The sequence below is a fragment of the Protopterus annectens genome, chromosome 5.part0 (genome assembly GCF_019279795.1).
Source record: "Protopterus annectens isolate FY-2018-M chromosome 5.part0, PAN1.0, whole genome shotgun sequence".
NCBI classification, from domain to species: Eukaryota; Metazoa; Chordata; order Ceratodontiformes; family Protopteridae; genus Protopterus; species Protopterus annectens.
Window position 1 is genome coordinate 815018731 of NC_056735.1, and position 23769 is coordinate 815042499.

Consider the following 23769-nt stretch of genomic DNA (forward strand, 5'->3'; position numbering starts at 1 on the left):
TTCCCAACACACTAACATACACTAAAATCCTTACCCAAAACCCTTAAGATATAAACACTTACTTGAATCTCCAGCTATTCATTAACACAGCACACCACCACCACTGCTGATTAGACATTTCCTGATTTGGTTATGTGGACTTTAGTGCAACTGGGCTTTCAATATTTTAGTCATGAGATAGTGAAATTCGATTCAATGAGTTCAGTATTCGAGATAGTGAAGTGCACTCATATATGTATGTATATATATATATATATATATATATATATATATATATATATATATACATACATATACATATTCATAAGTCGGTGTAATGATTTCTCAACACTGCGGGTTTATACAAACAAATGTTTAAATAAGGATCACTACTTTCACATAGATGGCACCTTCACAAGATCTGAACACTACACCTATGGCATTACACTGAAACACTGGTATGATTAATATGTTTTACAACCTGAACATACGTAAACAAAAGTAGAGAAAGTCAAACACTTGTTTAACATTATACTACTAAAATTTATAGTTAGTCTGCACTATACCCATGTTATCCAACTGCTGTCATTTGATCTAAACAGTGCAAGTGTGTGACTGTGATCATTGCAGAAGTAAGGATGGCAAAGCATGAGAGGTTACAAAGAACTGTCTGCAAGTCGAGTTTTGGAAGTCAGTTTTAATGCATTATGTCAATGATGTACTTTTGTCCAATGCATGTATTACATATTGTCATGTGTATGAATCTTTCTTTTTAAGTTGTATGCATGCTATAAGTTACAGTCACTTTATTACCACAGGTACCTACTATTTTTAGAAACTTTTGACAAAAGAGTATATCAAGTTACTCTTCTAACTCAGGAAATATGATTTAAACATTCTCAATAAGCCTTTTTTTCTCAAACACATCCTCCATAAGTGTACTTTTTTATTAGCAGGGATGCAAAACTAGTAACTGAATGAGCAGAACTGCTAATTAGACAAACTTACAAGCCATTATCTAGCCAAAAATTTTAAAACTCTCTTCGTACTGTTCTGGCATGTACATATCATTGTGTAGGAATGTTTATCTGCCCAGCATGCCAAACAGATTGAACAATTTAGAAATGATAATGAGATGAGATCGAATTAAAATATTCAACATACCCGGGAGATTGATCTACACCATATAAAAGGACCTCTGGCTATGGAGCTTCCACCATGTTAGGGTACACTACTTGGTTTCCTAAGTGTTACCAAACATGGTTGACAACACTATTGATCTGTGATATTTAGGATAACTGTCTGAAATATTTCATGGTAAGTAATCTTCTTTACAACTACTGCTTCTCAGTTATATGTTACTAACTTATTTGAAATCAATACTGTCTAACCTGCAAAGTTTCTTTTTTCTTTAAAAAAAAAGAATAAAACTTTTGTTATTGCAGTTATCCTTAACTTGTATTTCATGGGTATCAGACAAGATCCCTAGATATTCAGACATGTTTCTGAACTGTAGAAACTATGTGGTTTATTGTTAAATTAAGAAACTGCCTTCTGCTTTTGCTGTTCTACCTGCCTAGTAGTTATATATATTCATCTATGTACATGAAACAGCTTTGCTCAGTTCTGTAGTCACAAGTTTTATCCTTTGGGGAATGCATATGGGGATATTATTGGGCGAGCGCAGATAGTTTTAAAACTGTTTTGTACAATGACACATGATAAATTCATACTGATACATATTTGCATCCCATAAGTGTAACATCATTTACCTCCCATGTGTTGTTTAGTGAAACCAAACTATTTTATTTTATTTTATATATTTATTTATTGGGAGGGTGACAACACAGGAACATGGCACTAAAATTAAAAAAAGAATAGTGATCAACCTGATGGAAACCTCTCTCCTCAGATGCTGAGAATTAAGTCATAATACAGAGCCTCTTCCTCCATGGGACATGGATCCCAATTCCACATTCCACAGACAATCCCTTCCCTGGATCTAGTAGCAGGTGGCTGATAATGTTAATGCTGTGGGAGACTAGGGCTGTGACTATATGATGGTCAGACATATGGCCAGTAACATAATTATAAAGGCTACTGATAGAGCAAAGGCTGCGGCATGGTAGCGAAGGGCTACTGTGGGTGTGCCAACTACCAAACTACCACACATTGAGATGGAGGAGATCCTGTCAACTGAAAGAAATCCAAGCAGCTCAGAAAAGTTCCATAGTGTGGTGATGGATGTTGTGGCAGAGGTGGAGAGCAGCCAAAGTATTTCCACTAGTGATGGCCAGGCATGCTAGTCAATTATATAAATAAATTACTTTACAATTTCCATTAAATTGTATTAAGTTGAGTTTTTATAATACCTCTATCAATAGAAATGTATGCCTGTAGGGAAATCTAACATTGAGGTACAACTACCACCTGCACATGGTACTGGCATACCTTTTTCTTATCATTTATATGTATTTTTCTCCAGGATTATTTGCATTTGATGTGTGGTTGATTTATTTAGGTAAGTATAGGCATTATACTCTATCCATATTTCTATTTATTTTATTTTCTTTTTTCTTGGTATATTCATAGGAGAGGCATTATCTGGCATCTGCACTGCTGACTTCCCTCTACTTGTTGTTAGAAGATCTGTAGTCCTTGATGATGAGGATGGCAGTGATGAATAGGCACAGTCTGGGGTTGCAGAGGGTATGACTGACAAAGAGAGTGTGGCTTTCACATCCCCTCCCCACTGTATAGACACAGTCATTATGCCTGCACATAATCATGGAACAAACCAATCTGACAGTGAGCAGTTTGATGGGGACATGACTGATCAGGCTGATGTGGTTATTCCAGTTACAGAACTGGCAGAATCTCCCCCCGTCCTTCAGAACAGTGAAGTACAAAACAGGGGAGTAATTTGAGGTGCTCAGAGAAGGTATGCTTACTGCCATCCCACTGATGTTGGTGTGTCAGTATCTGACATACAACATATGTGCAAGGCCATCATGGAGACACAGGCAAGTGCCATCAGAACCTCAGAAGAGACAGACTAGTGCATGTCATGCATTCTGATGTATGAGACTGTATAAACTGTGTGTGTGTGTGTGTGTGTGTGTGTGTGTGTGTGTGTGTGTGTGTGTGTGTGTGTGTGTGTGTGTGTGTCTCCTTAGACAGGATGAATGACACGCTGGACCATGCAGTGTCTGTTATTGATCATCTTTTAGAGGATGAGTAGCATCCACAAGGCCAGACTGCTGATACATCATCAGATGTAAGCCGACGTGACAATGGATGTGCCAGATCCCGTACCTGCAATGGTACTACTTCCACCATCAGTGTTGGATGTGTCCACAAAAAGACATTGTCAGACACATGGTTATGGTCATGGACATAATTTTGATGAGTTCATGCTCATGCAGTACTTTGACTTCCAGCTAGGGTCATGGAACTAGCAGTGCAACTCCTGGCAGATGTAGTTCATGTGACTGGGGAAGTCCATGATGAAATTGATCTTCTACCATGCACTGCTCAAACCTGCTGAGGATGCCGGGGTGTGGTGTTACTGCAAATGCTGTGGTTATGTCCCTGCAAACTGACACAAAGTACACCTTATGTTGCCCATGACATCTCACACAAATCAAACATTCTTCCACACTGACTTCTTTACATCTGGAGATACTGACCCTAACAATGCATATATGCTCTGACCTCATCTTTCACACTCACCCACATGTCTTTTTTGTCAGGCTTGCCCTCCTGCAACCCCTACTACACTGTGGAAAGGATAAAGTCTGTGCTCTGCCCTTCTCACAATCTGTGATTTAGGATTGTGTATATCTGAGGCACAGAGTGGCCAGCTAATGCTTGTTAAGTTAAAGTTCCATGTCTTCATTAGGATACATAATAGTGTTCAGTTTTGTTTAATCTGCTTATCGTCAGCAGTGTTATTAGTGGTAGTAGTAATGGCGGTACTAGCAGTAAGCTACTATTACTTTCGTAGCATAGTTTGGTCACTCCTTTGTGGAGATGATACTAACATTGCTGAGGCTTGCTGGGGTATCTGATTGGGCTGCTTAGGTCTGATGCTAGTACTGAGCAGGCAATGCATGTTTTAGGCAAATACATTTTTTCTTTGTACTGTAGGACTGCAGTTTGTCATTTGTGTCCTAATTAACTATCTTTTAGATCTATACCTTATCTATATTCACTTACATAATGCCATAAAGAAATGTCACTGATGACTCAAGGATTTAGATGGAACCAAGCCATTTCTCACTGGATTAGGACATTAATCTACTGCACACTCTCCTCCCAACACTCTTATTCACTCCTCTGTCTTCTGTCCTTACTAACCTACACACAGCCTCTTAGGAAAGCTTGAACAATGTTATAATAAAATTGCCAAATTCTCAGCTAATTTGCCTTAAAGATCCCAACACTGCCTTGCACTCTCTATAATAAACTGGAAGGAATTTCTGAACTATTTTAAATTCCTTCAGCTAAAAACTTTTCATTCCATACTTCACCACCAAAATGAACACCCTTCCCTGCATAATCTCTTGCAGGAGTATAATCCTAGGAGACCTATTTGTTCTAAAGATAAATTATTGGCTCCACAAACTAAATCCTAGATCTCATCAGGAGATGTTATGCACTCAAATTATATATCCAAGATATGGAATACTATAGTCAGAGCACTCAGGGAAATAGACAATAACCTTAGCTTTAAGGGAAATCTCCAGGTTGTTCTCCTAAATGCTAGATTGTGTCAATGCAACATCCCAACAGACTGTTTAACTACTATCCTTTCTTCTATCTTATGCCCCACTTCTTGCCATCACTCGTGACTAGCCTACTCTAGTTATATCTCACTGTCTTTATATAATTTTTAAGGTCTCTTCACAAATTTCTCTTCCTATCTACCTTTCCAATGATTAAAGCCCTACTACTTTTGGACCAGTCACACTGTTACTATCTTTGGTCACTCAAATATTAAAATTTTCTTGATATTTACAGACTGCATTATAATGTAATATGCTTAGCTCAGTGTAAGTTCTGAAAGATATGTATGTGTGTTTTTATATGTCTATGTTGTCACTCATCTGGTCAGGATAAAACAGATGAACATTCATGGGTTCTGTTCAAGCAGCTTTATTACACACAAACACATTAAAAATGAGGCTTTGTAATTTAAACTTGAATAAACTTATAAACCGTCTGACTACTGCATTCATACATCTTAACACTCTGGCTGTTCTCTCAAAATGGCAATGCTGTCTGCACGTGCTCAGTATTTATATGCATGTGCTACACCTGTAAATGCTTCTTAAAGTTACACACACACACACACACACACACACACACACACACACACACACACACACACACACACACACACACACACACTCTCTCTGATCTACATCCTCCTTCTTTGAGAAATTATTCATATACAAAATGACAGTATTCAATATCATGCAATTTACCAGAAATGATCTTTTGACATGCAATTATACAGAACTAATTCTTTGACATGCAATCATACAAAATTAGACACATAAAAAAAAATCATGTCCTGGTTTCTGTGTATTTTACACTAGGTCTAGAAATACAACCTGAATGTTTAACATAAAAGTCAGAATTGGATTTACCAATGGGGACGGTCTTCAAGGAATGTTCAGCTTTGGGGACATCTGGGACATCATCAGGAATGGGAATGGATACTGAGACATGTTCTCCGGTATGAGCATTGTCAGGGTTGCTCTGAGATCTAGAGTCTGGATTACAGGTACAATGCTGTGATATCATTTCTGATACAGGAAGAAGATGTCTGCATTTTTTCCTGTACCCTATACCCTCAGATTCCACTAAGCAGGATCTTGGCTCAGTACATATGCCTCTCACTTGACCAATTTGAACAAAGCCTTTTGCCGTTTGCATCCTTACTGTCTCTCCTTCTTTTAACAGACAAAGAAATCTATCAATTTTATCATAGCTGGACTTCTGAAAAGAATGCTTCTTCAAAAGATGGGCTTTGATTCCTCTGTTGTTTTCAGCATTAGGCACCAACAAACTAGATCTAATAGTCAAGGTTGTTCTGGCTTGCCGAGATACAAGTCTCTGAGCAGATGAGCCTAGTAGATTGTCACAGGGTATATTTCTGAGATTAAGTAAATTCAAGAAGATATTGGTATTGTCACATTTTGACTTCTCCAGTAATTGCTTTGCACTCTGTACTGCATGTTCAGCAAGGCTGATTGACTGTGGATATTCAGGACATCTAGAAACATGGATAAAGTCTCACTGTTTCGCAAATCCCTGAAACAATTGACTGGTAAACTGAGAACCATTGTCAGAAATAACTTTGCGTGGACTACCACGGACTGAGAAATTACATTTTATCTTAGTAATAACAGCACTAGATATTAGGTTAGGAAGCAAATTGCTCTCAAACCAGTGTGAATAAGAGTCTACCAACACTAAATCATGTTGACTGTTCCACTCAAATGTGAAATAACTGCACTTTGCCAATTAAGTCTCAGTAGCACAAGAACACTTTAAAATCACTGCACTTTATGAACTCACTCATCAGTGTAAGACATACTTCAGAATGGCTGTACTTTACAAATAAACTGTACACAGCAGAAAAAGCTCGGAGTAAGAAACACTTTGACATGAATGCACTTTGCAAATAAACTGTATACAGCACATTAACCTTTCAAAATGGCTGTACTTTGTGAAATAACTGTACAGTGTAAGAAACACTCTGAAATGGCAGCACTCTGTGAATAAATGCACACAGTTTAAGAACCTTTTTGAAATGGCTATACTTTGACTGCACTTAGCAATGTAACTGTACTTTGCACACAGCAAACTTTTTGAAATAATTGCACCGTAATAAAGCACACACTCTGCCAACACTTTGCACACTCTGAGATACTTTGAACAACTCTAGTTATGCTTTGAATTGCTTCAGCCAATGCAAAATAGTAGTTTCTGCCCAAACACAGTCTATTGCTGAGAAACATGCAGTTGCCTTGCCCTTTTAACTTATTTTGCCCTTTTATTGTACTTGTTATGCCCTTTTAACCTCTTATCATGCTCATTATACATTTCTTGTGCCTGTTTTACTTTAAACATGCTCATTATACAAACCAAAGGTAATTCTGAGCCCCATATGAATAGTTTTGCTTGTTTTATCAAACATTGTGGTTTCAAACATTTTGTTTAATTAATAAATGTGTTTTGTGCTTCTCATTTGATTTATCATGCGTTTTGTGGCTTATAAATGCACCATTTCATTTTCTGTGCAAAATAAATCATTTGTGCACTTTTCTTTACCTTTAGCTTGTTTCTGGCCCTTTTCCATTTGTCTGTGTTCCATTTCACTCAACCTGCTTGGCTTGCCTTAACATTCAACTCTGCACCTCAAGCATCTCTTTTAATCCTAGTTCTGATATCATGTCACTCATCTGGTTAGGATAAAACAGATGAACACCTGTGGGTTCTGTTAAGCAGCTTTATTCCATACAAACACATCAGAAATGAGGCTCTGTAAATTAAACTTAAATAAACTTATAAACAGACTGACTACTGCAGTCATACATGCTAACACTCTCACTGTTCTCTCAAAATGGCACTACTGCTTGCACGTGCTCAGTATTTATATGCACATGCTACATCTGGAAATGATTCTTAAAGGTACAAACACATGTTATGATCTACATATGTATAAGAAGAAAATATTTTACCTGGCACATAATTTGCTTAATTATCATGCTAGCTTAACTATGATGTACTTAGAAATGTTTTATTTTTATGGAGATTTTTTTGCCTCTGTTGAAAAAGGATCTTGCTCAGCCCATTTGTACAATCCTTGTAAACAAACACAATAAATAATTGCAATAACTAAATAAATATAAATGATTATCTTTCCTTCAGTAGTCATAAGGTTTTATAGATAACACTGTGATCTACCTGAGAAAATGATGCTGATGTTGCCCTACCACATGTGGGTTGTTTGACATAGGCCTGCTTATGCCTGATGCATAGTGAGAAAACATAATACATATAAAAGTAAATATTTGTGTTCCATTTAAAACTAAAACATGTGGACTAAAGTGCCCAGCCAGAATTAGAAATCACAAAGATGTGTAGGCACCCACACAAAAGGGAACAGCCAATAAATTCCAGATCACTTCGTATTTTATTTCCACAATAAAGTTTGAAAACTCATAAACGCTTAACAGTATTACCACATTTTCATCTACAAAAAGACTTCCTCAGATGCAATTACAGAACATATAAAACACCCATTTTATATTATCATCAATTTCTAATATCCAATAAAAAGACAAGAACAATAAAAGTACTTAAACAAAATCCATTGGCATTTGAACTAAAATCAAATGAATGAATGAAAATACTTCAAGAATGTTTAAACAGTATTTGAGGACACATAAAAAAATCCCCAAAGAGAATGCCATATTCTACAAAAACATGGAATGCATTAACATAATAAATGTTATATATATATATATATATATATATATATATATATATATATATATATATATATACGTATATATACATATTCTTAATAGTAATAATATATTAAAAAGTAATGCCACAACATTCAATATATTCAAAAGGTGTTAACACTCTTAAAGGTGTGTTGTAGAAATAAAATATGGAGCAATCTGGAATTTATTGTCTGTTCCATGCTATGTGGGTGTCTACACATCTTTGTGATTTGTGTTCCATTTGATTGCATAATAGTTGGTATTACCTGAATTTGCTGCATATTACCATTACCAGACATTGTCATTAACTTCCTGTATAGATAATCATTACCTTTTGTTTAAGACTTAACTCTGTATATGTAATGCAATATCTGTTCATTACCGGTTGATCACTCATCATGACCCCTCATCTGTGTTGACTTGCTCTGCCTATGGTGCTGGGAACTGTAGTCACTGTCCTGGGGCACCCATCTACAACTGCTATTTTAATGTAATGTTATGTAAGATGGCACAAACAGCCAGTATTTTGGTAGAGGTAGCGGGGTCATATTGCAGGGCACCTCCAGATGTATCTAGTCAATGGAACAGGGCACCTCCAGATGTATCTAGTCAGTGGAACTATAATTTGAGCAGCTCAAGTACATGCTCTATATTTGAAGTCTGTGCATGACAGTGATGTAACCATGATTAGTAGATTTGTGTGGATTTCTAATAGAAGTCATTAACCAAGGTTCTAGTGCATATCCTGCATCACCCAATATACATTATTGTAAGAGTTGACCCTTGAAAACCTTAGCTAATGGTCACAGGTGTTCCATATGTGGGAGTTGTGTAAACTGCCAGAGTGACTTGTTTACACATCATATATGATACCTTGTACATTACAGGCCACCTCTCAGCTGATGGAGTGATAGCTTAGTCTGTTGACATACCTCTTTCCCAGTTCACTATGCAGGGCTTTTTTCAATGTAGGTGCAGTATATATTCCCCAGTACCTCAGGGAAATGTGCTATAGTACAGAAAGTTTGCATGGTGATAGCTTTCTCCTCCTGGGTATGTTGAAATCAGCTATACTTCCCCACATATTGCAGAATTGTATTGCAGAACTGGTGCAGAATTCTTGAAAAAGTGGCCTGTAAAACCCCCACTGTGTTTCCTGTACATCACTCAAAGTCCCTGTAGCTAGCACACATACATTTCACATACCTTAGTTTCCTGTGGGATGAGTTCTCTATGTGCACATGGGACCACATGTGTGCATTGTAGATGTCCTATTTTCCTTGTATAGTATTCCTGTCCATCCTGTAGTACTCTAGTATTTAAATTTCATGTGGTCCATGGCAGGTAAACATGACTGAGTGCCTTATGCCATCTATGGTAAGGCCTGGCACCAGTAGCAACAGCACTTTTAATGAAAGCCTGTTGCAGGTACAGGTTCATAATATCAGTGGCAACCCCTAACATTTTTTAAAGTTCTCCTGTGGCTGTATTCCAGCATGTGTTGGAGTTCAGAGCTAAAGTGAGCGTGACATCTTTGTGCTCATTTTATAAGTTTCAGACTCACTCCTCCAGGATTTTTTGCTTGATTAGTATACAGCATGGCTGATTATATGGTTGTTATACTATTTGGCTGCTATCCTTTCTTTTGCAGTTGGATGAAATGTGCACGGTTGTTTCCTTAAATGCAGAATCCTTGCTCAAAGCTGCTTACCTTGCACAAAACATAGGGTGACAACCAGTCAATCATCAATCTGGACCACAGTCATTTTAGGCCATTTTAGGCCTAAAGGACTGACTAAAGTCACACTAGCACTTCATGTTAATGATTCTGAAGATAGCTAATAGGTACACTTTCATTTAAAATGCAATGTTTACTATAATTTCACCATACATTCAAATAGCAAGTTAGGCAATGGTACATATGTAAAAGTATTTATGCAAGTTAGGCAAAGGTACATATGTAAACTTATTTATGCAAGTTAGGCAATGGTACATATGCAAACTTATTTATGTGCGGGTTCTGCTCCCAATGCTGATATGAGGTTTAGCAAAATGATTTTGTTTTTCCGATTGTTTCCACAAATAATTAAAGTGGGAAATACTTTTAAGTTAGCATGCCATGTGTTAAACTGGAGTACTACAACAAAAGGATGAACTACTTTCCCAAATAGTTTGTTCTTTCTGAGTAATAGGGTATGGTTCCCTGTCTCCATGGATTCATACTACATTACCTGCTTTGTTAATATAAGATATATAGATATATATATATATATATATATATATATATATATATATATATATATATTTTTTTTTTACATACATAACCCTTCTTTAGAAGCATGATCATACTATCTGGAGCAAGCATTCCTTAGGGCTCTCGACCTTCACTTAAGATACGGATGCATGTAATTAGCTTTCCAGTAACAGTGTAGCTAGAAGCAAAGCCATCTTTTTTTTGTACATTCCATAGGCATAATACTATTAACAGCATTATTTTCAATGGTTATAGGTTTTACAGGTATACATATGTTATCGGTAATGTTAGAAAATCTATGTAACTGATACTCCACATTTAAAACGGAGTATGTCTACAGCCAATAGATTTTGTTTGTTACCAATATTTGATGTGTTACTGCAGGTCGAATTTGCTCAGCTGAATATATATTGTTTAGTTATATAACAACTTTTTTACTAGTACAAGAAACTATCAACATATTCAACGTGAGTATAAAACATCCATTTCTTAAACAGTGTGTAAACATCACTTAAATTTATCAATTCTTAGTACTTGTAATGTTTTATTTTCAATATGTCAACACTCATGACCTAATCATAAATTAGTGATATGCTTTGAGTAAAAAACTGTGGTCTTATGCTTTTGTTATGACAAAATTCAATCTAGAAAACTTTTATGCTTTTGTGCTTGAGTTTACTCTGCTCCATCAATTAATATATTTTTTAACCTTTCCATATTCCTAATATTCATTACCTTACATAAATAAAGGTCTTTAGTGGATTGTGTTCACCTGAGCTGAAAGGATGCTGGCTCAGTTGTTTCAGCCACACGCCCCTGGTGACAATACTTCTCATAGGTGACAAGTAAACCATACAGCTGTTCAGATTTTTAAAGAATGTTCAAATTTCCCCTCATACTGTTAGTATGTTCCTCATAAAAATAATTGTTTCTCTGGCAAATCATTGAGGACTGAAGTCAGAAAATAATGACAGGCATTTGAGTTTCTGATTTCATATCCTTCAGGAAATTTTAAAACTGTCATTGTATCAACTTTCGAAGTTTATAAGAGCAATATTTAGAAAATGTCCCTGTTATGTGGGGCCTTTGCCCTCCCCCCACACTATTTATGGCTTTGTCCAAATTTCTTGCACTGAGATGTTGAAAGATATGGTGACAAGATACATTCCTATTTCCTATCCCCTGGTTAGTCATTTTAGAGGTGGAGCAGTCATAGATGATTTGGCCAGTGCAACTATTACTGGGCTGCAATAATTTTTTTGACAGCTGTCATCCAAGTAATTGGACCAATACAAACATGCACTCAACAAAAAACGGGGAAGAGAAATTCCAGCAAACACCATACACACCATAGTACTTTCCCTCTCACTGCAATCAACCAATGTGGATTGCTAAAGGCAGTAGAGACTACTAGTTTTGGTAGCATTCTGCATAAAATAAATAAATAAAAATAAACTAAACTAACAAAAAAAATCAGTTCAATCCAAAACAAAAGTCATGGCTTAACAAAAGATGCACATACCACTGCAGCCTTCTCCACAAACTAAACTGGCTCTCCTTAACACAGAGAACATCCTATCTTGTTTGGTAATTTTGTCTATAAAATCCTAATATAGTGCTACTGCTCACCAACTGAAAGAAAATTACCCATCATGGATCATGCCTTCTCATTAGGAAATTGAAAAGATGAAAGTTTATGCTGAACACCATTTGAAACAGTCATTAAAGAATCTGTTTTCTCCAAATAAAGCTCAGCATTATAGAATAAAATTTCATCTAAGATTAAGGCACTTAAACTCACAATCTGATTTCAAAGACTCCCACTCTGAGCATGTACATGGTTTGTCTATGATCCTGGAAAGTGGCGATGAAATTTCCCTGTTCATAACAAATCCTAAAAATACATGTTCACAGAACTGTAAATAAATGTACATAATGCTCTTTCATAATGTTTGTTAACACTGCATATATGTATAATATAGAATTCTGCTTTATGTTTAATATCATAAGCAAATTGTGTGCTCCGTGTATGTTCTGTAACTTCTGTGGATGTCTATCCCTCAGATTAACTATCCTCACGTGAAGGACTAGCTTAGTCCTGCACAGAAGTGGCTGTTTAAGAGCAGGATGGCAGCACACCATACATAGTAATGATGGCGCGCTGCCTGAGCTCCTAAACAGACATGAAGCATGTACGAGTGCAGGGGATGTGTTTGAGAGCAGAGCTCTCAGAAAATGCATGCCCCTGCAATCAAGAACAACAGTGCAGGAGTAAGAATGAGTGAGACCGCTCATAGGTGTTTGCATACCCCCAGCAACATTCCCCCAAGTGTACAAGAGCAATAGTTACAACATTTAAATATGAAGATTTCTTTTTTTATGAAACAGAGCAAATTTAACTGTAGGTGCACGGGTTTGCCCATCACTTAGCTATGGTTAATGCAGCTTAAATGACACAAGAGGATAAAAAGCAAGATATATGCAAATGAGGCAGTACAGCAATAGTGTACTGGGCAGAGAATTCACCTTACGAGCAGTCATTCCCGGTTAGAGTCCCACTCCAGCACAATCCATTTTCCATGTCAAATCACTGTATGATCAATCTATTTTGTTGTATAACCTATGACATAGCATAAATTTGTTAACTGGAGTACTGCATTAAATGCAGATGTCAGGTGTCATCGTCATAATGTTGCAAAGTCCACAGGTAATCACAAGTGCCCCATACAGTATATATACACAGGAATCAGAGATACAAATGGAAGGTGAAATGTGTAATGAATGATAAATCCATACAGGTGCAAAATCCACCATGTGCCCAAGAACCACTAGACATCACTCTCTAAATTAGTGCGGTGGTAAGTGGGTATAAGCACTAGTAAGCAAGAGTAAGCATAGTTATGCAGTAGTAAGAGGGAGTAAGCATATTTAAGCAATAGTAAGCAGGTTTAAGCCCATTTGCATGGGGGTAAGCAATGCGCGCACAGGTTAAGCAATATTGAAGCTAACTGTCTGTAAGCATATTTAACCGGAGGTTAGCATTGCTTACTTTCACGCAAACCTGCATAAACCTGCTTACAATTACTTAAAAGTACCTTAAGCACTCTGTATGCATCAGCCGCTGTCCGGGCCAGAAACAAAATAAACAGCCTTTGCAGGTCTTGAACTGAGGACCCTGTACACTATAGTCAAAATAGTTAATCACTAAGCCATCACAGCAGTACAAAGACTGAGGTATCACCAAACAGATCCTCACCATAGGAAATATAAACTGAACATGTGAAAGGAATCTATATACAGTTGTATGTTGTATAACCAACTACAGGACATAAATATGTGAACTGGAGTACTGCAGTAAGCCCAGATGTGAGGTATCAATGTAATAAAGTGTTGAAATCCCCTAATAAACACAAGGACCCCATACAGTGTATGTACACATGAATCATGAACACCAACCACATATAACATGTAATGAATAATAAATCAATGCCACAATGCAAATATAATGCAGCTTAAATATTAAGCAACACTAAGCATTGCACTGCCCAGCTTAAAGGGTGTAAGCAATGTGTAGGCCAGCTAACTCAGTCTGCCCATTGGTATACCCCTTTAAGCAATGCCAACCTTAGCTAAGCAGGTTTGCCCAGAGCTTACCTTTTTCAAAACTGTCCAATCATGGCAAAGTGAGGGAAAATGGCCCTATTTCAAGCCAACAGGTGGGAACACATCTCATCACTGGTTGTAGCTTCCCCTTGTACGCACTATGTTTGGACTGGGAGAGGGTGTGTGCTTTTGGGTGCAGCACTGGGGCATCCAGGAGTCTAGAGTCATGGCAGGAGTCCTTGTGAGAGACCATGACATGAAACTGTTGCAGGACCAGTACCAGGATTCCCAATACAAAGAGGAAGCCTGGGACCGTTTTACCCGTGACTCACCAGTGCCACTGGCATACCCCAAACTGGTGAGCAGATCAGGCATCACTATGCCAACCTAAAGTAGCAAAAGGGGGATCTCTTGGATCAGTGGATCCAAGAGGCTAGGAGGACAGGGGAAGTCCCAGCCTTGTGTAAGCATCAGTCCACTACCTGTTTAATAATTGCCAGCTCATGTATATTATGGATAGGTATGGCTAAATATTCCTCTTATGTCTTTCCCAGCAGCAAGTGAATGGGCTATGAACCAGGAGGCCCATGGATGTAGATAGGAGCGGTTGCGATGAGAGGCAGGTTAGTAATACTCTTGCATGTACTGCCATAGGAAATAAATCTAAAAGTAGTAATTAGTTAATTGCCTGTATAAAGCTTGTATTGTTTAAGGCATGTACTGCATACACCAGAGACTATGGCAGGAAGAGTCTCATATAGGTTGTATGTAAATAAAAGCATAATAGCCTGACAATAAAGGTCTAACTGCTGGACTGCATGTGTTTACTCTGGTATCATACGGTAATGTAGATTTGCAATCACTTAATAGTACTGTTGTAGTAAGCACTGTTTCTCACACTGTGCTACATAAATAAAATGTGTAGGAATATCTGTATATGACTCTTGTAATCCTCAGAGGTCATATAGTACAACTGATAGAAACTTAGAGAGAAAACAGTGAAAACACAGACAACAAAATCAAAATAGCACACTCAACTGAGATGTGAACTGTCATATTTTTAGCACACACAGCCATGGTTCGTATCCTGGGAGTGGTAGTAGGCTGTATGCAGAATCATACCCCACAACTGTACAGTTATGTCCAGAATGACCAGTAAATCATCCCATATCTGCTGCCTGTCACCCTGTTCCCCTGGGAAATCAGTGGGATGATCCCAGACATTTAAGCAGCAAACAAGAAATACAACTGATTGTCAGACATCTATAACAACAAACCTGTAGCTCTAGTAACTCCCCAAAATATTATGAGAGTAATAGGTTCATAGGTTCATAGGTAGGTACTAGGCTATCTGCCCGAGGGCATTTATAAGCCTAGCCAGAGTGTGTCAGCTTTCACTGCCCCATTGATTTATTAACTGAGCCTCTGTCAAGAAAAGCCAATGAAGTGATCCCAGGGGTGTACTTTCTGTTACCCATCTACTCGTCAAGGTTTCTCTTGAAGAGTGACAGTGAGGGGCTCTGCCTAATGTAGTTAGGAATTTGTTCCAAAGCATGGGGGGGGGTCTCTGTGACAGGAATCTATCCCTCCAGCATGTTCTATTTATTGTTGTGGTGAGGTTTAGCTCAGTAGAGCAAGTGGCTCCCAGTGACTTGGATTTCTTTAGATGGAGCATGTCCATCAATTCTGAGTTGGACATGGCTTTGCAAGTCAGACAGAGGTCACCTCTGAGTAAGCAAAATGCCACTGAGTACAGCTGAAGTTTTTCCAGACGGGCTGCATAGGACATATGTTTGAGACCAGTAATTCTCTTGGTGAGGTACTATTGTGGTCTTTCCAGCTGTTGGAAGTGTCTTGTGAGGTACATGCCAAACGGGGCATTGTACTCTATGATGGGTTTGATGCGTGATGAGTAGAGGGGCACTATAACCTCTTTATTTCTAGATGTGACCCCTTTAGTAATTAGATGGGCTACATAGAAGGATTTCCTAACTACTTTGGCAATATGGTTGCCAAAGGAGAGATTACTATCAACCTGAATCCCCATATCTATTATTACCTCTTCTGTATTAAGGGGGCTTCCACCTATGTGGTAATTTATGGGTGTTTTGTTTTTCCCAAATGGGATTGCTATGCATTTTTTGGCATTTAGCTTGAGACCATGACTTTGACACCAGGTGTCTGTCTCAGTAAGGCCCTTTTGGAGAATATTCGTGTCAGCTGGAGAGTCAATTATGGCTCCCAGTTTGCAGTAATAAGCCAAGTGTGTCCCATCTACACCCCCAAGTTGTCTAGCTGTGACCAGAGTGTGTACAGTAACAGAGTGAGACGTATGTGCACAATACTAATGATGTATCTGGTAAGCAGTGTGGCGACATTCAGGTAGTGCTAACAAACATTGCTCCCACAGGTCTGTCAGATATGAACAATGTGCCTAGAAATAAAAGATTGATATCCTGTACTGGTACTGTTTACTCTGGTAATGTATGGCATTGTTAGTGTTGCAGTTGCTCTGAATAATAAGGTATTACTTATCACTGTCACCCTGTGCTATATAATAAAACTGTCTAGGAAATCCTTTTAAAAGTGTTGTAATTACAAGGTCAGAATGTAAAACCACAGGAGAATTGTAGACAGAAATCAGATAAGAGATGCATAGCAATATCTATATAGCACACTCAAATGTGATGGACAGTGTTTTATTTATAGCAGATGGTTCGAATCCTGGGAGTGGTAGTAAACTGTATGCAGAATCACACCCCACAAGTTTACAGAAATGTCCAGAATGTCCAGTTAATTGGCCGATACCTGCCAGCTGGCACCCTATCAGTGAGCTAATCTCTGACATGTAGGCAGCATTTCATGTCATATAACTGACGGTCAGGCCTGTACATATCTGGAAAATGTCAATGAAAACAAACCTGTCATTGTACAATTCACTAAAGGTTTAAGAGGGCAACAGTCAAAATATGTCCTGGTTCACCTGCATGTGGTCAAGACATGCCAGAGAGTGTGCAAAAAGAGATGGACAGGTATGTGCATAATATCAACCTGAAATCTGGGAGTATGTGTAGAAACAGTTAGATAGTGTTAACAAACAATACCTCTACAGGTATACCACGTAAAAGGTATATACTGCAGGTAAAACCAGTTCAAGTATATAGCTGTCGACAACCATACCACTGTCAAAACTAAGGCAATAGGGTAGTGTACTAATACTTGTAAGGTACAGATAACAGTACTGACTAGGAAAGTAATGTGAACTACAGGAATATACTAGTTGTAATTGACACCCCCCACACACACCATATCTGCAGCAATAAACTAAATACACAACTCAATTGGTATGTGCTGACTTAACTCTAATGTTTGGACATGTGTCCTATTCGATAATTATTTAAATCTGTTTCTATGCATGTGCTATGTTGAAATGCTCCCACATTGGTGGCATGCTGTTATAATTACCACTGTGGTCCCATATATGCATGTGTTTTTTTTGCTATGCAACTATTTCATATCTTGTGATTGGGTTAATGGGAATATCTATACATACTGTTATACCTAATCCTAGAATGTATTGACTATTACTAACCCACATATTTTGATAAAACATAAACACCATAGCATGTATGGGAATGTGGGTCCCGGCGGACCCACCTGTCTTACCTCAGAAGGCAGTGTCAATGGGCACCAGCATGTCTGGGGCCCAAACTGGGAATTCCACGTCCATTGTTCCTGCACCACCTTTGGATGGAACTGCCTCAGGGGATGGGGCTTGCCCCCCTGGAAGTGGGTGTGGACAAGAACCCATCATGCATTGCCAGGTCCGGGTTGTGGTGTGTAGCGAGCTGCACAGGGAGGTCAGAGATCTGCTACACCAACTTGAGGGCCATATGTTACAACTAGACAGTTGGCCTGGCTCTCCTACTCATCCCCAAGCAAAGCCACCTTTGGGGCAGTGAAGGTGCATTGTTGACTGCCAATAGGTGGAGACCTCAGTCCCACTGTTTCCACTAGGGGGCTCATGGCCTTCCAATTTCCCAACACCCCTCCTCATCAAGGTGTTTACCCCCCACAACATGTGTCATATACCATCCATGTATGCATCTTGTTTGTCTTGTCTGTTTATATCCCCAACCTACCTCCCCAAATATACCGACTATCCCTCCCCAACATCCCACTCTCACCTGAAAAATAAAAAAAAGGGCAATGTCTTCCCCCCATAAAAATCTCGCCCCATACATAACTGTCCATTTCACAAACATGTCCACTGGACATGTAATCTGGTCTAATTGGCTTAACAACATATTATTGTTGTCCTCACCCTTCACTCAGGGGTATGACTGTCCAAATCTATCTCCAAATCTAGTGTATATACACAGCTATTTCTGTAGAAGAAATGGGCAGCTATGGACTTTCCCTACACCCTTCTTGAACATCCCCAGCTATTTTCCTTACTGTCTTTCCCTCATTGTGCCTCTTTTTAACCACTTTCCTATCAACCCTTTTTCATTTCTTTTAAATAAATTAGCACGGGGGTAATCAGGAATAAGCACTTTTAAGCAGCAGTAAGCAGGGTTAAGCCTGTTTGCATGGGGGTAAGCAATGCCTACACAGGTTAAGCAATTTAGAAGCTGAGTATAAGAAACTGTAACCGGACACTAGCAATGCTTACATCCTTGCAAACCCACACAAACCCACTTACAGCTACTTAAAAAGTGCCTTAATCACTCTGTATCCAACTGTCCTTGGTCTGCCCAGCAACAAAATAAACAGCTGCTGCAAGGCTCGAACCCAGGACCCTGCACACCATAGCCAAAGTGACCCAGGACCCTGCAAACCATAGCTAAAGTGATTTATCACTAAGTCATGTCGGATATACATAACCCTGATGTTTTTAGAAACATAACATCCAGCACAGGCATTCAATAGTACAGGAAATGTATTTAAACATGTAAATGTATGTGTGTGTGTGTGTGTGTGTGTGTGTATATAAATAGATATATACATGTATACATATATATATATATATATATATATATATATATATATATATATATATATATATATATATATATATATATATATATATATATATATATATATATATATATATATATATATATATATATATATATATATATATATATATATATATATATATATATATATATATATATATATATTTATATATATATATATATATATATATATATATATATCTAGATAGATAGAGAGAGAGAGAGAGAGAGCAATATGTATATATATATATATATATATATATATATATATATATATATATATATATGTATATGTATGTATATGTAAGCATATATATTTATCTATATATGTATATACGGATAAATATCTACAGATATAAAAGAGATCATAACATATATGACCACAGGCACCGTTAATGGGGGTGAGGGGAGCCCAAGCTACATATGTCTTGTATGTAGTGATATTACCCCCCACACACACACACACACACACACACACACACACACACACACACATACACACACACACACACACACACACACACACACACACACACACACACACACACACACACACACACACACACACACACACAGCCAAACAGGTCTGCCCTGCAATACAATACCAACTGTTGCAAGTCTCATAACCAGGACCCGACACAACATGGGCACAAGATGTTAACAGTAAAACATCCCACCTGTATAATGTCAGTCTGGTATCAATAACATATCATGCAGTACAGTCTGGCTACCATAGGGAATGTAAAATGTGGAAGCAATAAACATTCCTAAAATACATATACACATACACATATATATGCAGATATATGTATATGTAACCACACATACGCACACACATAGATATGTATAGGAAGATACATATTTAGAAGGTGCATACTATACGGAACAGCCAGTTTGCCTACAGTTGCCACTTTACCAACTGGACACTCTATGAGTCACCCATACAAAAGACATTTGTTGACTGAAACATATACCCACTGAGAGGTCAAAGGATATAACACCACCCACAGGTTTGCATACATGAAAAAACTTTATTTGTGTACTATTACAGTTGTATATGCCATGTCATATAGCTGTTTAGACTCTCAAGCAGATCAATTAATACAGTATTCTAGAAATCATAACATATGTTGCTGTCCAGACCAAGGCCTTCAAGTAGTACAACAGTAAAGAAAAACTGGGCCACAGGATAACAATCAATCAACAGTAAGTAATGCAGATGTATAGTCCAGCAGCCTCTATTTACACTCTGTACACAATCCCTAGGGGGTAAAGACTTCAGATATCTGTTACATAACAAGGCATAACTGAAACCATCACAATCACACTGACAAACAGAACAGTCTGTATGTCAGGAAGCAGTATGCCTACATTTACCCACAGTGAATTGTATGGTAATGTACATGCAAATACCTTATAGGTTCATAGGTTCATACTAGGCTATCTGCCCTAGGGCATTTACAAGCCTAGCCAGAGTGTGTTTGGCTTTCGCCACCCATTTTAAATGAATTGTGCTATGCCCTTTTCCGAGGTTAGTATACTGTGCCTCTGTCTAACAGTGACACAGAAGTGATACCCAGAGTAAATCTACGATCACCCATCCACTCATCAAGATTCCTCTTAAAGAGAGTCAATGAGGGACTCTGCCTACCCTGGACTGGGATTTTATTCCAGAGTGAAGGGAGCCTCTAGGTTATGAATCTGTCCCTCCAGCATGTCCTATTTATTTCAGTGCTGAGGTTCAAGTCTCTCAAGTGTGTAGCTCGATGGGATTTGGATTTGCTGAGGTGCAATGTGTCCATTAATTCCAGGTTGGACATGGCTTTATACGTCAGGCACAGATCGCCTCTGAGCAGGCGGTATGCCACTGAGTAGAGCTGGAGTTTCTTTAACCAGGCAGCATATGCATCTGTTTGAGCCCTTTGATCCTCTTGGTGAGGTACTTTTGGGGTCTTTCCAGTTGCTGCAGGTGTCTGGTAAGGTACATCCCAAAAGGGGCATTGTACTCAATTATGGGCCTGATGAAGGATGAGTAAAGAGGCACGATGACCTCCCCTGATCTAGAAATGAATCCCTTCATGATTAGGTGGGCTATATAAAATGTTTTTCTAACCACTTTGGCCACGTGGTTGTCGAATGAGAGATTGCTATCAACTTGGGTCCCCAGGTCCCTAATTACTTCTTCCGTACTTAATGGATTACCATCTATGTGGTAATTTGTGGGCACTTTGTTTTTGCTGAAGGGGATGACTACACTTTTTGGTGTTTAGATTGAGGCCATGGCTCTGGAACCGGTTGTCTGTTTCTATGAGGCCTTTTTGTAGGATGCTTGTGTCGGCTGGAGAGTCGATTATGGCACCCAGTTTGCAGTCATCTGCGAACATGGTCAGCCACAGTCCTTCCGTGTTGGCCTGTACCTCCTATAAATATATACCAAACAACAGAGGTCCCAGGACTGAGCCTTGTGGGATGCCACTTGTAACTGGTTTGGATTCTGATATGGCTCCAGCAATTCTAACCATGTGGGTTCTGTCCTTGAGCCAGTTTGCAACCCATCTAGTGACACAGGGGTTTATATTTAAGCTGGTGAGCTTATCTATAATGACCGAGTGGGGTATTGTATCAAAGGCTTTTGTGAGGTCCAGGTAGGCTGTGTGGACCACTTTCCCCTCGTCAATGGCCTTGGTGACTGTTTCAAAGAAATCAACCAGGTTTAAGAGGCAGGATCTGCCCTTAACAAAGCCAAACTGGGTAGGATCCAGTGTCTGTAGATCCCCAATGTCTTTATTTATGAGGTCCATGATGATCCTTTCCATAGCTTTGCAGACCAAGCTAGTCAGGCTTATGGGGTGATAGTTTCCTGGATCCATTGAGACACCACCTTTGTGGAGAGGGACCACTGTTGCTGTACGCCACTCTTTGTGTACATATCCTGTAGTAAGGCTGATATTGAACAGTAGTTTTAGGTTTGGGTTTAGTTCTTCTTGGAGTTCATGTAGGGCGCAGCCCGGGACACCGTCTGGTCCCATTGATGCTGTGTTTTTTGCTTTTTAGAAGGCAACTCTTACCTGAGCATCTGAGATGTCAGGGGGGGCAGCACTCTGCTGGGATAGATATTTGCCCTTTTGGTGGGGAAGGGGGGGAGAAGTTTGCGCTGAACCTGTCAGCTAGGATGTTGGCAATGTCTGTGGGTTCGGTGTGTATTTTGTCATTTTGGACTAATTCTGAGCATATCTGGGAATTCCCACCCAGGTTCCTAACATAACTAAAGAAAGCCTTGTTATTATCCTTAGTTTCCTGTACAATTTTTCTCTCGAAGCTGGCCTTAGACGATTTTATGAGTGCCCGTAGTATTTTGTTAATACTGATCAGAGATGCCTTCCCTTTTTGGGGGGTTTTCTCTATCATGTAGTAGCTTCCTCCTTAAGGCAGCTTACCCCTGATACCCCTCACATGTTGTAACCGCTGAGGTTAGTTATGGTGCATCCCCCCCATAGACTGACATACAATGGCATATACCACTCTTTTTTGCATCCCCCCCCATAGGCTGACATACAAGGGCATATACCACTGCTAGATACGCTGACCTCTGGACTGCATAAAAGGGCACACATGTATTGTGCATATGAAGCCCACACATATATGGACCCAACCCCACAATATGTGTGTGGGGGTCACAACAGTGGAATAATGACATGAATGGCAGCATGACATACTCGCAGGCCACTACATAGCAACCCCTGACAGCATGTCATATGGACAAAGCCTGATATGTAGGTGGAGGACAGAGATTGGAACACACACTCATATGTGAAATAGTGTTGTCATACACTAAGCAAGTCGCTGGTGTTGCATGATAGTCTGCAACATAACCTTCGTCAGGAATATGAAGTCAGAAACACAAATTAATGTAGTCATGTACTGATAGCACTCAACACACACACTGCCAGTGATAAATCTGACACAAGACCTGTGTGGTGGACAGGCAAAACATAACAGGCACACCTCTGGCTATCAAGTGTACGAGCACACAGTTGAGAGCTATGCAGACAGACTGCAGTCCATGTTAAACTAATATGTGCACACAAACCCTGTAACACTGCTAATATACAATGCATACAACAACACAACTCAAGCTCTGTTTGTAGTTCTGGCCCCTCAGACAAATATCTAGCTAACCTGAGTGGGCAAGTTCTCTTGTAAGAGGTATTGCTACCTGCTGTCTGTAACACTACTGCCCACACACAGGAAGAATGTCCACCATACAGGAAAGGCAAAGGGACCATGCCCACATGATATCGGGATTTATAGTAGTGGGTTGCCATGACAGTGGTAATTGGAAGTACTACACAGCATGCTGCATGCAGATAGCAAGTGGAGGACACTG